At 32.1% G+C, this 19064-nt stretch overlaps 1 protein-coding gene across 14 annotated transcripts in view; it reads right to left on the bottom strand.

Moving 5' to 3' along the window:
• The window catches only part of LOC130447221 (uncharacterized), a 533966-nt gene that overhangs the window by 135394 nt on the left and 379508 nt on the right, over positions 1–19064 (bottom strand). Inside the window, exon 3 of one of the 14 annotated variants that reach the window (XM_056783921.1) lies at positions 17703–17735. The exons of the other annotated variants lie outside the window; for them this stretch is intronic. The gene's annotated coding sequence lies outside the window, so the exon portion shown is untranslated. The remainder of the gene's footprint in view (positions 1–17702; positions 17736–19064) is intronic. 14 annotated transcript variants of the gene reach the window in all.

Below are 19064 nucleotides of genomic sequence, written 5' to 3'. Positions count from 1 at the left end.
GAATTTTCCAACTTCACAATATGGATTAGGTACTAAATGCCAGGTAACACTGTAATAAATCTGTCATGCGTTGTATTATGTACTTTTCGTTCACATGAAATATCTCCGTCCCGAGTTGGCGCATCCTTATATCAACGAATTAAAAATCGTCACGCACACCCTACAGATGACATAGCCATAAGATCTATAAGAACCTTTTTGCCAATAAAAGTTAGAAATTGTATTTTATTTTAATTCCAAGAATTTTATTTCGCCATAGAGATTTCATGTTTTTTCTTATAGTAAGGAGGTTCAAGTTGTAGTTAATTTACTTTAGTGGCTATTGAGTTTTTAAAGAAGATAAATGTGACCAGTTTCACATAGCACGTAAAGCTCCAGAAAAACCAAAATTTCAAATAGAAAATTATTTGTAAGAAAGCCTTCGAAGAACATGCGTGAAAAGAATTTCCGACAGTAGACAAAGCTATTGTCATGGTTCGAGATTATAAGGATTACCCTGAGCTGAATCGAAGCATACCATGTAAACTTTTAAAAGAAATAGGTTTTCACTGGAAAATCATTCAAATAAATCTATTTTAATAAAACAAAAATGATATTGTTGTATGGAGAAGAATTTATCTAAGTGCTATAAAAGAAATAAAAAATGAAAGAAGACATATATTCTATTTAGATGAAACATGGATAAATGATGAATGATCCATGAATGTCCCGCGGTCAAATTTTGGATTCCATGGAGTGAATATCAAAGATGACGAAAAACAGTGATGGCTATAATATTTTGGAACTGAGAGGGTATCTTTTTGATTGACTTTGAAAAATCAAATAAAACCACGAACGCTGCATATTACTTTTACTTAATAAGGCAACTGCATCACAAAATTATTGAAAAAGGCGAGGAAAAATCAGCCGAGGTGTGTTCTTGCTTTATGACAATGCTACAGTCCTCACTTCTCCACTTTCCACAGGCTATTGTACACACTGTGGCTTCACAGAGATTGAACACCTACCATATAATATAGAAGATGTAGCTCTGATCTGGTCTCGTCCGACTATTGTTTGTTCGCAAAGCTGAATGCCGAGTTAAGAGGTAAAAGAGTTAACAGCGACGACCAAATTAAACAGGCTGTGTACGAACATCTTGACTCTAAAGATGCATTATATTTTTATAAAGGCATTGGAGCGTCAGTCAGACGTTTTGAAAAATGGGTGGAAATGAAGGGAGAATATATTTAAAAATAATCACGTTTTTTTATTTATGACCTATCTTTCTATGTTGAACTTTTCAATATGTTCAATGATCAATATGATCCTTTTATGTTCGCATTACAAAATTTCTTTTGATAACTTTTAGAATGAGAAATACCGCATTTTGCACATTTTACAATATGAAACTTAGATGTCTGTACTGATGTCGATGGTTTAATGCGAGAGTTCGATATGATGCATTCTCGTTATGAATGGCGCTTATCCATAGACTCATCTAAATGTAGTTTGAATGATAAGAGCTATTTAAATCCGCACACATCGTTTGTCCGTATAGTGACAATGAAAGAAAACCAGAAAAATACCCTGTTTTTAGATAAAATCGTTACAAGTGACAGATATGAGGCAAATTAAGTAACAGCAATTTTAGTCGGAGGAGTACAAGTAGATTTACGAAACATTGCTGTTTTTTTTATTTGTACGACTACCGTGCAGTGAATGAACTCTATATGAGGTTAATTCTGTAGTATGCTTATGTTACAGTAAATTTTTTTCTATCAATGAATTACTGGCAAATAATTTTGGATGGATTTCCATTTTATTTTTATCCAATTCACATAAAATATAAAGAAATACATGCACATTCGAGGACGACTCTTTTCTTTTTCTATACCACACAATCAATGGTGATTGTGAAATGAAACAAGTTCAAAATTTAAATAATGAAGTATACTGTATAATATATTCGATGAATATTTTATCAATGACCCGACGGAATTTACCGCAGTCCCGCCCTGAATGAAATCAATTATAACTCATGAGGTGATTGCATGAAATTACATATTTCCAATACAAAGAATTATATTCACTCTTCATAATTATTCATTGTTGTTCTATGACCTAGAACTGAGATGAACAGAGACCAATAGTTAATTGTTATCATGAAATATTCAATTTTCTCATATAACAACTGTAATTATGACCTAATAAGCAATTATTTGTCATCGTTTATTCAACAAATGGCTGTCTAGCATTATTTAGTGAACTGTACAATGTTCTAGAATCGCATTTATGACCCATGTTTAACAGGTATGAAAAATTTGGTGATAATTGCATACCGAACATAACAGATGTTGCGAAAATTGCAAAACTTTATTTCATATAAAATTTGTCATTCGTATTTATTTTCTAAAATTTACAATCTAAGCATAAAAGTATTCTGTTATGAATATGGAAGTTTTTTGTTGAAAAGGAAAGGAAATAGAAAAATATTACATATTACATTAAATTTTACAGATTTTCTGATAACACTTAAATAATATGGTACATGTTACGATATGATCGACGCATGTGAAATGATATGACGCAACACGAAATCGGTTAACGCGTACCGACAATACAACGAAACTTGCGTGACTGGACACTCGCGTGAAATCGTAGCCGACACACAGTTTCTAGAACTGTGTCAACACCGATCCGCGAAATCAGGTGCCTTTCAGTACTTTGTCAGTCACAGGTTCAGATATGATCTAACAATCATCATCATCATCATCATCATTAATAATATTTAATGTATTGTTTAGAAGACGTGGAGAAACCAACATAAAGATGTACGATTTCAGATACACTGACCGAACTATGAGCTAAACGCGTGCAGTGGCTGAATCACGTGCATAGAATGCCCGTTGATAGGATAGCTCTCAACTAGTACAGATGTGCTCCATGGAAGTTTGGAAGATGGGCGGATCAAGTTAGTGAAAACCTGCGGACCGTGGGCATAACACGTGGAATAATAGGTAGAAGCGAGGTTTAGTGAGAGCCGGCCAAAAGTCTCACCATTTAATTTAATAATGTCATTGTTGATTTTAGCTTTTTCTAGTTAGAATTTCATACTTCTATTGAAGAAAAATTTCAACTTAGGTATATTGTAATGAACGTTTACTAAAGTGACTCGCCTAGACCGATCGTATCACATGTATATGAAATATGTGTTTATGTAGGATTTTTTGCTATTTGTTTTTGCTTGTTTTTTACAGATGCATCATAACTGTAAACTTTCTGTAATAATAAAATGAATAAGAAATCTCACATTCGTCCATCGCATCCCACATTAAGCTTTATCTTAGTAGTAGATGCAACTAGAAACAACGATAAAACTAGAGTAGAGCTAGAGAAAAAAAATAAACAAATATACGAGGATATATTGAAAAATTCTTAGCCTACTATAGAACCAAACAAAATTTCAATGTCAAAATATTTTATTACTCAACATATTCTCCTCTTAATTGGATACATTTATTACAGCGAACCTGCAACGTCTCTAGACCTTTCAAAAAAATGTTTCTTCTTGCTCTGCAAACCAAACCTCCACAGCTTTTATTACCTCCTTTTGATCAACATTCAAACATTTGGAGATCCATTTTGCAGCAATTTTTCTTATGTCCAAATTGACGTAAACTACATGATGAATGCGTTCGTATGAAATATTCTGTTTTAGTTCAATTCGACGGTCTGATACATGTCATGAACTGCATCGATATTTTCGGAAACTGACACAGAAACTGGCCTTCCCGATCGGTCATCATCTTCAATTTACCTCTTTTGAAGCTTGCAGTCCAATTTTTCACGGTCGCATACGAAGGACATTGATCACCAAGGGTATTAAGCATATCTCGTAAATCTGCTTACCTCTTAACCCTTTTAAATACAGGTACTTTATGATGGCTCGATAGTCCAATTTTCCGATTTTCACAATTCCGGTGGACATCTTTTTTCTTTTAATTTATTGCGTAACTCTGGTTTACTTTTTTGACGTCAAACTTTACAGTGACACTTCTAATAAGTTATTGTTCGTTGCTATGGTAACGCAAATTTTTGTTTATGCATGAACTGGTCTAGGATAACTAGATATCAATAGATCCTCGTATATTGTCAAGTAGAAAGAAAATCAATGCGGCAATGAGCGTTTCTGTAAGAGTTTAGAGTTAAGCAAAAAAAACGTGTTCTTTCATCTGTCTTTTTTTTGGTCTCTTTGCTCAGCAACAATTTTTCAAAATTGAATTTACAAGTGGAACTTATGGGGTTATTCTGTAGTACGTAACAGTTATTCTGAACAATCGGATGTAAGAAGATGTTGTTATACATTGATATAAGCAATATTCGACATTGAAAATTAGCAGCGCTGTACAGTACAATAAGTTTTTTTCTTTTAACTTTTATGCCTTTGAGATTCTGTGGCTAAAATGAGCTTTTTTAATCAAAATAGAATATAGGGAACACAAAATACATCTATTTCAAAGAAGTTTTAAGTAGTACTAAGTAAATCAAATCAAAATTCTGTCGCGAAATTGCTGATTCACCTACAATCAAGCAACGAAGTAAAGTGACGAAGAGAATGTAATTAAGTATTAAATGTACTTCAAGGGTATTATTCGACCAATTATTTACTTTATTAAATAATAACTTTGGAATACGTACAATGGAAACGAGGTTTTTGGTAGACAAGCAAACGTTTTTTTTCTTTCCTATCGAGTTATTTGAACAGCAAATTTACAGTAGTCTTAAATGAATGAAAGAATAATTGAATGTTAATTTGAGCATTGAGCTTACTGATATTTTAAAATTATTGTAATCACCCACCTAACTCGAAACTAATTTCCAATTCCACTTTATTCGAAACGCACACGTGAATTTACACTTAATTTCGGGACGAATGTTATAAGCTTCGATAACATTTTTTAACAGTTGAGTTGCGCTGAGTAAATGACAGCAGATTACAGAACCTTATCAACCGAAATATGGAAATGAGAGCTTATGTTATTTGAATTCTGTTTGACACGTTGCCGCTTTCTTTTAAAAAAGATAATTAAGCTGTATAATAATTATAGAAGAAAAGAAGTTAATAGAATTGTTTTTTTTGTTAAGCAACAGGAATCAGAGAGAGAATGTTTTGTACTTTTTAATCAAGATAGGACATAATTTAAAAATAAAAAAGGTTAGAGAATATTTTCAAAAATTCGATTAAAAAAAGTGCCTCATACATATCTACACAATTTTGGCGTATGTTATGTAAAAATGCCTTGGTTTCCTAATTCATTTAATGAATTACCTCGTAAATTTTTTTTAAAATTTTTTTATGCCGACAGGTGGTCGGTATTGCTTTGTCTGAAAGGATTTTATCTAATTTAACCTAAGTGGAATCTTATGTTTAAAATCTAGTCAGTAAACAGGTGTTTACATAATTTGTTAGATATTATTCTCACCAGGAGCTTTATTGTTTTTGAGGCAATGTGTAGCACTTCTTTGCAATTAGTTCCAATGAAGATGAATATTAAATGTTTCCCGTACCATAATTGTACCACATTTTTGAGTTATAACAAAAGGAGGCTACACTATCTCAATCAAATTTTTCTTTTTTGACTGAAGAAGTAGTAGAAGCCTTTTACACGTATTGTAGTTTTCATTAAAAACTTCATTCCTCGAAATAATAATTTCCTATATTGGTAACAGTTTTTTTCTTGATCTCGAATATGAATACATATGCTGGTAAATTGGGGAGAAGAAGGCATATAAGAAGATAAAAGAGTTCTGGAAAATGATACAAACAGAAATAAAAGGGAGTGTTGGAGGATATGGAAAGAAGAATAGGAAATAATGCAGAAGACAAAAGAAACATCTGAAAGTTTGGACGAATACGAACTTACAGACACTTTCTACCAACATTAAGACATTCATAGATACACACGCGAGGTAATAAATAGAAATGAAAGATCTATTATTAATCTCTGTCTGGTTCAAAGAAGCACACTAAAGAAAATAAAAAATATATAGAAAGTGATCATTTCCTAGTGAGAAAGACAGTGATGGCAAATGGTTGCCCATTTCTTAAATATTAACAGTTGTCATGTGACAACAACGTAAAATGGTCAATTCGAATAGTACGCAACCAGAAATTACTCGTGAAATTCAGAAAACGACAAAGTGGCGAATCATGATAATGCATACCTCTGCTAAAGCAAACCATCCAGAAGGGACCATACAGTCCTGATTTGATACACAATAACAAATTTTTACTCCCGCATTCCAGAAAGACTTGGTCGAGATCTCATCAAGATACATGGGAACGTCCACCAACAAGATGGTCTGATTCGACGATAATGCAATCAAACTGGATGAATGCCGTACCGAACCGATACGGATGGAGTCAGTTGCCATACGCTTATATCCATTAGATGAGCTAGATCAGGGATGGGGAACTACGGCCCGCAAAGCGTTGAAATCCGGCCCGTGACCAGCAAACAAAAGTTAAGTACAATTTTCTTTTTATCAGAAATTACATTTTCATGAATTGGCAGTAAAGGCAGTACACGTCGGGTATAAAACCCGTAAGTCCGACTGTCGTCGAACGCACTACCCATTTGATGCAACTATTTTTGAACAACAACAAATTGGAATTTTATAATCTCGGACACAATACCCAAATATAGTTGCCCACGCCCAGAATATAAAGGCTATATTTGATACAAGCTGTTTGTGCGAACAAACGTTTTCAATAATGAAAAAATTGTCTTCGTAATAGGCTTTCGGCTCCTTTTTCATTGTTAAAAATTTCATCATCACAAAATTTTCGGCTTATGATGAAGTCATACAGAAAAAAAAACAGTTCCACATGTCACATGTTCCCACAAAGACCTGACCCACAATTAGTATTTCAGAAAAATTATGGCAATATTTCTATTTTAGTAAATAATATAACGCCTCAACTTGGCCCGCCATATATTTCGTTAGCAAAAATTGGCACGCGAAGAAAAAAGTTTCCCCATCCCTGAGCTAGATGATAATTCTATTAAAGCAGTTTTTGCATTTATAACGCACATTTTGGAGCTAACTCTGTCAGAGAGACAAAGATGCAACAAAAATGGATTCAAACACATGGAGTTGAGAAATTTTCAAAAAAACATTACATGAAGTCAAGTCAAATTTTATTATAAACAGTCCACACCGTTAAAAGTCTTCCTCTCAGATTTTAATTTGACATTTCACTGTCTTCGATGTTTAATTTCCCAAAAACGTCATTTTTTTGTAGAGTATTTTTGCTGTAGAAAATTAAAATTCGTCGGTATGATGAAATTATTTGTAATAAATTAGTATTTTCCTCTAGTCCTTTTAACGTTTACTAATAGACCTCTAAACGTTCTGTTTTTGGTTTTTCCAAAATATGATGGTAGTATTTTTTTTGGTTTGGTTACTATATGAATAGTAGCATTCTCTCACGTTGTTAAATTATAGAAAATTCATTTTTTCTTATGATGTACGATCTTGATATAACATTAGATAGTTTTTCTTCTCGGCTTTCTTATTTTTATTGTTCTTTACATAAAGTTCAAATATTTCAAATGCGTATTTGATAAATAATTTAATATCAACCATATCATATTGTTACCCATACGGTTGATTTGTCAACTGATCGTTGATGACTGCGCTGAAAAAAATTTAGTTTATTTCGTATATGTTCCTCTATTAACGGAAAGGGATGAAATTATTAAATTACTGTACATATTCTTTAATACAAAGAAAGCTATCAACGACGGTGCTGTTGATTATGTAAATATTATGTAATATGTGCCTTGTAATGTTATCTTAATGGATATTCCCAAAAACTATATATTTTATTTTGTAACTGATACTGATAACAATAATTATCACTAATACAATGACATATTATAACATATTGAAGAAAAGGAAAAAGTGATATCTTTTATCTGCTCAGTGCATTAGAACAACCTTCATAGATTCTTTTAGTACCATAGTAAGTAAAAATACCGTCAATGACCCATGACGCTTAAGAAACAATAGTGAAAGTTGTAGATATATGTGTCCAAGTTCTTACGATGGTAGGTATTGTACAATTTCAATTTAACATATCGTGATGGGTTTACAAGAATATATAAACAATGGGATAGGTGTGTTTTATGTCCAAGATCATTCATTTTAAGAATATGAAATATTTCAACTGTAGATTGTAGGCCACAAAATATGATAAAGTAGATAAAAATTAACACCCATCGACAGAACTAATAAATCATTATAACATTGTTTATTCGAAGAGAGAATAATAAAATGATAAATTTAGGTCATTCCATGTCAAATAGACCAATATTTGGAATCGACCCATTTCAAATTAAACGAAAAAAAGCAGTTAAATCATTGTTAACATTTTTGTAAAAATATCATAAATTCATTCCCTGTCACCAAAATTACTTTTTGTTGAAAATGTTGTGGAATACGTTTTTAATTATTTTTCAAAATGATGCTAATACTGAACCAAGAGCACAAATGAGCCTTATTTATGGAGGGATATGGAAGTTTAGCGAGAAGAATATCAACAATGTTTAATGGAACATATTCATATAATTATTTAAATCATAAATATTGAATTAGTTGCAAAGTTGAGAAAGAGAAGGTGTAATCGGCGTGGTTTGACTAAGATATCCATCTATCTTCTATCCGAAGCAACGTTGAAACTATATGATTTGTCATAAATATGTATACTAAATTTTTCCTCCATCGGATCTTCTCCCGCCGAAAATAGTTTCGATGATCCTATTTAGGCAAAGCAATTACTCAAGAAATAATAGATCCCTCAATAATAACTAGTTTGGAAAATAACATTGTTGAGGCTAGTAAAATCGTTTTTCAAAATTGTCTTATTCAGTCCGACAAGGTAGAGCTCCACCATATTACCATATTCTTTCAGTTATACAGTTGCTAAATGATTTCCTTCTAGGAGGATTAGACGAAGAAAATTAATAAAATGGACATTGCGATCGCTCGACTTAGCGTCTCCAGATTTCGGGGACATCAAAAATCGATTGTTCATGAAACACAAACCCAAGATTTGAAAGAATTGAAGAGAAGAATAACAGCTGTGTCTAGAGTTGGGTTTGACAGATGGCTTTTAAAATTTTAGAGAGAAGAATTTGTCACTATTTTGAGAATGAATACCAATTTATTGCAACAAGCTTTTTCTGATTTTATTAAAAATACTTGACATAAAATTATTTCACGATTGCTCCAAAAATATTGAATGAAAACAAAAAACGTTCGCTGTTTGTCTAAAAAAACCCAATAGACAAAATGTTGTTTGTTTAGCAGCCATCAATAGTGAATGTTTTTTTTTGTTTGGTTTTGGTCATCGTTATCTAATATAATACTTTTATTTGGAAGGCATTAGCCCAATCCATATAAAAACTAAGCTAGATTTTACTTTGGGTGAGACTGCTCTTTCATTATCAATAGTATAATATTGGATAGCAGATTTTAAACGAGTTCGTACAACTTGTGAAGACCAGTGTCGCAGTGATCAACCAAATGAGGTGACGAGTCGAAAAATTAAAATCCACAAAGCGGTACTTGATGATCGTCACCTGAAAGAGCGCGACCTAGTAGACACAGTGGGCCTTTCAATGGGTGCCACGTTTTAACACAATGGAACAAAAACAGCGCCGAGAAGATGTTTCCATCGAGTGTTTGGCAATGGATGAAATATGGATCCTTCACTTTACACCCTAAACAAAATAACAATCAAAACAATGGTTTGAAAAAGAAGAGCCGGCTCCAAATAAGGCAGAGACCGTATGCAGGCAAGGTCATGGCATCGGTTTTTTTAGAAGAGAGTGGAATAATTTTCATTGACTTCTCCTTGAAAAAGTAAAAGGCCGCATTTTGCTAAGAATAAAGTCTTGTTTCATCAAGACAATGCACCAGCTCACACATCCGTTATTGCAATGGCCAAAATTAATGAATTAAATTGCTACCTCATGCACTTTAATTGCCAGATTTAGCCTCCTCGGATTATTTTCTTTTTCCATATTTGAAAAAATAGCTTGGTGGTCAAAGATTTTCCAACAATGAAGAGGTGATGTCGATGGTTAATGGCTATTTTGAGGAGCTTGACGATTCCCATTATAAAAATGGTATCGAACTTTTGAGCATCGCTGAGAAAAGTGTATGGATCTAAAAGGAGCTCACGTTTGAAAAGTAAATTTTTTTTTTCAAAATTTTTGTGTTTTCTCTGTTAGTTCAGGAACCATCCTTGTACGTATATGTGACGTAGTATTACATAACTTTCAATTTTCTATAGAGGCTGAAATAGAGGGTAGAACAATTTGATATCATTTTCTAATATTGATGTTTCATTTATTGTGAACTCGGAAAATTGGGGTAACGTACTTTTATATGTACAAAAGAGGACAAAAAAATAATTGTTAGCTGTTTATAGTTAAACTCTTTATATTTCCTCAAATTTTTAAAAGAGATCACGGTATTGATATAAATTAAACAGGGTTGGTCTTAAAATAGTATCTGGTCTTGGCAATATGAATTAACACTATATTAATTCATATATATATATATATATATATATATATATATATATATATATATATATATATATATATAATGCTACCCTGTATCTAATAAATCATAAATTCGGTTTATCAAACTATATAAAGTACCAATTGTTGTGAAAATTACGATCAAACATTCTCATTTGATTAAATCATGTCAAAGACAAAACCTTAATTCTCGTGAACAGTGAATCCAATAAAATGAAAAATAATATAATCAGTTACTTATTAATACTTAAAAATACATTAATCGTGATTGCTTCATCTACAGCAGCAGCGTTAATAACGCCACGAGGTTATTCAAGCGCTTTATTCTCGTTATGTGGCTCTAACATGAAAATTAGACAGACATACCAGTTTATTAGATATGCTATACAATTACCATCATTAGAGATAAAAAAGTAAGCTTCTACATGTATTAGTTTCCAAATTTCGGTCTAATCACATTCAATTGTCTGTAATATAGAGTGTTTCAAAATGAATAACGCTTTATAATCTATTTTCTTCTGCCTAAAAAAGTTTTCTGGAAAGTTTGCGACCTCAACCTGAAGATTTGTGTACTTATCGATATAAGTTGCGCGTGCTTTGAGAGATTCCGTTTTCTAAACTTAAAGTTTCACTTGCAGGAAATAGATTTTCATCAGAGTATAACATTATATAGCATAATACGCAAACGCGGCGTATTATTTGAGAGGATTAAAAACATTAGAGTATCGCTGGACTAAGTATTCAGACTTGGAAGTAGACAGTTGAAAAAAAAAATGATTATGGAAAAAAATGTTTTGTTTGATGATGATGATGATGATAATACATCTCAACTTAGAGGTGTTTGAAAGATTACTAATGATCTAAAATAATTTTTTACGAATTCTTCGTGGCATTTTCTCCCATTAGACTTATACACCTCAAAGGCATTCGCAATTATGCGTCGTACTCTACTTAATTTATAGTTGAAAATTTTCTTTTCTTCATCCACTTCAACTTAAGTACCCGGATAAGTTCTCACTATGTGTGATAAATGTAATTATCTGCCAATGGTTTGCCAAAATTACAATTTACAAATATAGTTTCCTATGAATATTTGCCTAGTCCACCTATATCCACTATCAAGTGTTGTTCTATTTGTTGTTCATTTCACGGCACAAATTTAGACGATATGTGAGTTCTTTACAGATATCCAACCAGTGTATGTGTACCTAGTTACTTCCAGTGAGGAAATTCATAATATTGCTTAAAAATGAAGTTTTTGGTTCATCCGTTTCCAGTTGATGAGAGAGTCATGTAGAGTATCAAAATAACAAGGACCAGTTATAGTTGCTACACCAAACAAGAACCTTTCCAACGCGACATAGTTCAAAAAACATAAATTTATTAAGGAAATCTTGTTGCACTTTTGCGAACCCCTGACGATTTTCTAAACCTTAAATCCATACATCACGAGTTTTCCTATTTCCCCTAAGATAAAAAGTCGAGTCATAATTGAAAACGACATTATCCAGAAAAAATTTGTTTACCAAAAAAATAAACGGCGTAAAACAATTTTAAATTTAAAATAAGAAAATGCATTTTTTTATTATATTTTGAATATCGAAACTAATTAGAGTTCTACGGTGGCGTTTCCAAAAAAATGGATCATAAACTGGAGGTCTTGGGTAATACAACGTTGCTTGTCTCTACAATGATTTTCAACAAATCTACTAAATTTTCCGTACTGCGCACAGTGGCGGTAAAATGTTACATTGCTTTTAATCGCATTTTTAACAAAACGACTAAAAAGGGAAGAGATATTTTTTTAGGAAATTTAATAAACTTTCTGTCGAAGTGTTTCGGTACTCAAACATGTATTTTCTCACTTTAAACTCGAAATTTTGTTAGCGTCCACCACCCATTTTCTGATAAACAGACTTTTTCATCGCAAAATGTTATTCAACTGTACTATCAGATACATTTCGTCAGCAAAGTTGGAACGTAACGATTTTTTTTAGGCTAGGCATGATGACTACTCTCGTACTTGCTCATCGCTTCTCTAAATTGTCTTGTACTATTTCCTTTATAAATTTTTCTATCCGCTAATCGTCATATATGCTTCTAGCGCTTTCTAGCTGATGTCGAAAACATTACATGTGTATAATCACGTGAAACAACAAAAAAGATGTTTGAGAAGCTCTTTCGTTTGATACATCATCTATAATAACATAAATTTATAATAAATGTTGTGAATTGTTAAAGTGTGTATGATTTAATATGTCACCGTAACTCTCCTGCTACAAGAAGTTATTAGTCCATGTGATGAATAATACTGTGAATTCTTGTACTACTTGGTGTCGTTATCAAACGATAAAATCAAATATATACGTTGCTTACTTTCAATAGTTATTTAGATTTAACGGTTCCATCGACAATCTCCAATAGATACATTATGATTGAACTAAGCATAATCGAATTTTGACAAATCCGTTTATTTTAAAGATAAGATCATCAAGTTTGAACGAATTCATTCTTTTCACTATTTGTCAATTTAAATACGAGGTTGCGACGTGAAAATATCTATTCAAAGGATCAAAAACAATGATACATTTTTTAAAATTTTTCATCTGGTTGGTGTCAGTCATATTCCATTATTTCATGACGTTGTAGTCGAGCTTAAAAAATTAACTTTTTGATAAAAAGAACAATTGGGAGTTAAACTGAACGTGAATCAGAAAACATTTGTTGAAAGCAGATGTCACGACAATTACATAAAGGGTGTTCCATACAAGTGTACGTTTCGTATTATCGCCCATATATGAAAATGATAACAGGGTTATTGCGACCTAAACTGGATGTTATGGATTGGAATGTGTGGTTTCAGCAGGTCGGCGCCACCTGCCACATTGCGCACATAATAATCTATTTATTGAAACAACGAAAATTAGAAATAGTCGTACAGGTTAGCTGAACGAAAATATGGCATACCCTTACAATAACTTCACGAAGATGCTAAGAAATGTTTGGAGACAAAAGATATTCGTTGCATTTTTTGGGAGAGGAAAAGGGACATATTAGTAGGATATGGTTAATTTCAGAAATAATCTTGATATAGGAAAGAGAAAATTAAAAAGAAAAGAAAAATTGAATGCTAAAAGAAGGTTGAAAGAAAAAACTAATGAAAAAGAATGTTTTGGTGTGTCCACTCTGGGAAATCCAAATATCGACCGCCTTTGCACAACGCATTCTCATTGGTTCCTTGGTATGTGAGTGCATTAAAAACACCCAAATCAATTGGTGAGAGCGTGAGGAGGTTTTCTGTATCTAATTGTCCAAATCGTTCAAATAAGCCGCATGATCGTCTATTGCGAACCAGCAGTGCACCAGACAATATTCGCCGCGTAGAGACCCATGGGATGAATGTGCAAAAAATTTCTGCTGAATTCGGCGTTAATATTGGAAGTGTAAAGTCTATTATCCACGAACACCTTCAATATCGTGAAATAACGCCGCGTTGGGTTTCCAAACTGTTCCAACTTCGACCACAAATTCATGCGGTTGGACGTTTTTCGATGCAATAAAAGACGCAGCTGGACGGTTTTTTGAGTGCTGTACGTTGACTTTCTGCGCATACAACGTTCTATAAGTGCTGCATAATAATCTAACTTTCCGAAAACATATGTAAAACCCGCTTATCGCTCAATTACCACATGTTTGGATCACTGAAAGAAGCCCTCTGAGGTCAAATATTCAACACGTACAACGAGGTAGAGGAGTTTTTGCGCACATGGCTGTCCTAGATGCGCAAGGAATTCTCCAATACCAGTATCAAATAGCTTCTAGAGAGGTCGTAAAAATGTGTAACTAGTGAGAGTATTACAGTCTGGAAAGAGTTACAAATACCTGGATATATAACTTACAAATGATGGAAACGCAAATAAAGAGATAAAAAAAAGAATCGATCAGGAAAATAAGGCAAACTATGATCTCCTTCACTTATTTAGACGTATAAACAATGAAGTAGAATAAACAAGAGTATTTTCAGTCTTTTAATAACGTACGAAAAAAAAGCGTAAGTCTTAATTATATGGCCTGAAATGTGAGAAGGAAGCATGGAGATCCAGATATAATTATATCAAAAATAGAAGGAACTACAGATCTTGCATCTTGTCAAAGTACAGAAACTGCGATAGGCAACCGATGTAGTGCGAATGGATGGACAGAGAATCGAGAGAAAAGTACTTCAATCCAATTTTGGAGGGCATATGCCAATTGGAAGATCTCGAAAAAGTTAAGATGTTGCAGAAGACGAAATCAGTCTTTAAAAGATGAGATTGTAATAGGGTAGCTTATTTCAGAAACAAAAGGGGAAGAGAACTTATGGAATTCAAGGCCTGTAGCACCATAGAAGAAGAACACCTGAATATTGTTTTCTTGAGCACTGCACATGAGAAAAATATCAACAATTATAGATACAAAGATACAGATGCTACGAAAAGTAGCCACAAGATATTGATAGTTTTATTTAGTCTCAACATAATAACATTCGAAATCAAAGGTGTAAATTGATAGACATTTTTTACTGATTTTAAATTTTACGAACATAATTTTGTACCGAATACTCTTCAGAAGCTATTTTTCAACAGATTAAAATGAAATAGATAATTGATTTTTATTTGTCTGTCCAATATCTGTCATATTAATCTATCGAAATATTATTGTGGCTCTATTTTTCCATTTTCAGTTTTTTGTTTGAATTGGAACAATTGGAATTAATTTGAAATATAGAGATACAAATATAGAAAGATAGAGATATAAATGAATTTTCTATAAAAAAATTATTAGAGAAATACGTTACGGAAACTACTTACAGACGTTTTACGAAAGAATATTCTCAAGTGTACAGTAACTGAATGATTGACCCAAAACGAAATTTCTTACCTCAACGTCGCTCATAACTTCCGATCCAAGTGTTTCCCATTATTATACCCTGGCAATGTGTATACATAAAGTATGGATAAAAGTATAACAAAAAGCCGTATTTTTTTCGAAATTACTTTAACTGATTGAATGCGGCACTACTAGAACATCTATCAAGTTGTATGTGATGAAATCACATATATGAACCGAGTTTGAATATCCAAATAAGCAATTTAATAACCTCCACATAAGGTCAATGAAATATAAGGAAAGCTATTGCATTTTTTAGTAAAACTATTATTCTATATTGTACCAGTAATTTTAATTGTTTCCGACACCTTTGTCTAACACTGTGAGCAAAAACCAGACTCACAGAAACAGATGAAACAATTTCATTGCACCAGTTCAAGACATATTTCCACATTCGCAATTTCTGTCCGTTCAAATCAGCAATCCTTGGCACTTTTCGCTAAAAATATTAATCATTTACGCCCTTTTACGATACAAGCTTCGATACATCAAGTTGCGATGCATTTAGAAATGATATATATGTATTTGTCACGTTATATACTTTATTTCTTAATAAACTGGGAATCTGAAAGTTCAACTAGGGTAACGTTTTTTATTCGAAAAATTGAAATACGTTTAAAACGAGGTCGTTCTGCTGTTTCTCTAAATAAATACATCTATCTTGCAGGGTCTGCCATATAAACGTTAGTAAATTATAGCCTCTGTTGCTTTACTGAGGTACGTTATTTAATGTTTGAGTAATTTTCAGATTTATGTGTATTTCTATATTTTTTGATTGAGTAATAATTATTTATCTGTTTTTTATGATATTTCAAAACGCCGCTAGTTATTAGTTCCATATGTAAATCACGATTACTAAATTTTATTTATATTTTAGGTTTAGCATAAAACACGTATTTCTTAAACATATTATTAATAGAACTAATTTCAATGAAGAATTTAAATGACAGAAATACTGTTAAAATACGCATTTATCTGATAAAATGGTGAAACATTATTTCGTGAAACATTATTTCATGACAACATATCTTATGTACCTACATAATGACAAAAACGGATAAAATCTGTTCACATGCTTTTGAGTGATAAAGGGAGTCAAAGAAATATGGGTTTGTGATAGATTCTTTGTGGATCATGACAAGAAATTGTAGGATAATTCTCTGGGGACGGAGAACCAACCGGGTACGAAGATGTAAGTGGAGATGTCAGATAAGTAATAAGACCCGTCCATCTGAGAAAATTTATTATTATACGAGGGTTGCTATTTTTATTTCGGGCCTACGTAAATGTTGTCAGGCACCATCTGATGTTTCTAATTAAGACATTGAAAAAGTGGATCTATTTTGAAGTTTATAAGAATTCTGAGAGTATCAATATTTAGTATTTGTCGTCAGAAATCTACCTAAATTAATATCCACAGTTTCCAAGATATCCAAGAGAACTCTTTCGTAAAAATTATTTCTAGCGGAGAAACCACTTCGACAGAAAATTGCACATTAATTCCCTAACTAATAAACTATAGAGAGAACGTAAGGAATATACCCTTTATCTCAGATTAGCCAAGAGTTTTAATATTTCCACAGGGTTGGATACAGGTACGTGGACGATATTTTTGCTATTTCATTATTGGTTAATACATTAAAGTTTGCTCATTAATATTTTATGATGTGCTGACGTATTAGAGGATTATTAGGGGTCAGTATTCTAGAATCTAGTAAAAATTCAGATACATAGTAATCAATATCTACTTTTTGGCTACACAATATACAGCTTCTTCATCGGAAACGTGCTACCAAATATATTAAGTAGGAGAAAAATGGGCCTGATTAGTGCAATATCTGGATATTATGAAAAACTAACTTTGAGCTAATTCAATCACCGATTTTCTCCATATAGGGCAGAATCATGTATTCAAAAAAACAGGGCACAGAAATAGAATTGATAAGTTTGAGATATGATACTGGAGGCATATGCTTTTATTTCTTTACAAATAAATCAAAAGAAACTGAAAATCCTTGCAATCCCCTGACATTCAATTTTACTGGATTCAAATCGACCTCATAAGTATCAAATTGAGATTGACAAAAACTAAGACTCAATAAAGAAAAAATAAACAATAATTTCAGCTCCATGGTATGGTATCAACAATCAATTTATTTTTTTAGTAATACTCACATTAATAAGTCTCTTACTTGAATCAGCACTTACCTGGAACAAAAAATAAAATATAGTCTTCATTCATAGATTTTCCCAAACTTTTTGCATACCCGATTTCGATTACAGAATATGACTGAGTTAATATATATACACATGTTATTATAAAAGCTTATTTGTTATATTTTATTAGAGATGAATCAACATAAATTATTACCCAGAAATCAGGAAACAATTCAAGATGGCGAACTAATTTTCAAATATTAACATATTCTATTACATTATATAACAAAAATTTGAAATAAGAAACGATGATTAGCATAATGTAGATATTTTCTTCTGCTTAAAAGTATTCTCTTGTATAGAATATTAATATCAGTCAATATTTGAAATATCTAATTTGTAAAAGTAAATTAAGAATAAGTTTACTGCGAAAAATTATTTTAAAATTACCATGAAAAAAAAACACATATTCAAATAAATGTTTATTTAGAATAAAGAACGAAAAATGGAATATTAAAATTTTTTTAAACCCTTCGACGTCAGGTATGTTAGCCATTTCTCATTTAATTTGATCATTCACGTAGTAGATTTGTAAGAAAACGATAGGCTTTGGCTGCGGAGAGGTTTGCGCAAAATCAATTTGTTTGAGAACATTTCTTCAACCACAGATAAACTCTCGGTAGGTGTACTTATAACAGGTTGCGCCATCCTGCTGCATCCATGATCTATTGTTATATCTCTCAAATTGATGTAAACAGTTCTTCTTTTTAATCACGTTAGTTATATATGGAATAAGTTATCTTGTTTAATCAATTAGTTTTTATTATGCACGTAAGACGCAAAATTACATATTGAAGGGAGTTGCAGGTTAGGTCAAAGAATTGAAATTGACTACATAAACATAATTTAATTAGAGAGTATTTTGAAAAAAATTCTGATAATTCGGGTTATTCACGGGATGACATTAAACACATGGTCATTATAGAACCATACCAACAACTTCTGTGTTTAAACCTTCGTAAGTAAGTAACTTAAATCCGGGAAGATACTTTATTTAAAGCATCATATAGAACTTTGAATGTATATTATCATATACATCATATGTATATTTCGGTTGGTTCGCGTTTATGTAATATATAGTATAATATATAATATGTAGATTTCAGTTTTTAAGCATTGGGAGCTATAGCGAACTAAGAGTAGGGTAAAGTTAGTTTATGATACTCGAAGTTAGTCTCTGGTAGACCATCCTTTTCCAGTTGAAGAAGTGAGATATTGGATATTCTTTTTCCTGACGGTTCGCGGACAAAAATGGGCGCAGTTTCTGCAAAAGTTTTGGGCAGATCTTGATAATTTTTTTACCGTTTTGGTGGTAGACAA

The sequence above is a fragment of the Diorhabda sublineata genome, chromosome 8 (genome assembly GCF_026230105.1).
Source record: "Diorhabda sublineata isolate icDioSubl1.1 chromosome 8, icDioSubl1.1, whole genome shotgun sequence".
NCBI lineage: Eukaryota > Metazoa > Arthropoda > Insecta > Coleoptera > Chrysomelidae > Diorhabda > Diorhabda sublineata.
Note: the sequence above shows the minus strand (reverse complement) of the source record. Positions and strands in the feature narration are given on the sequence as shown.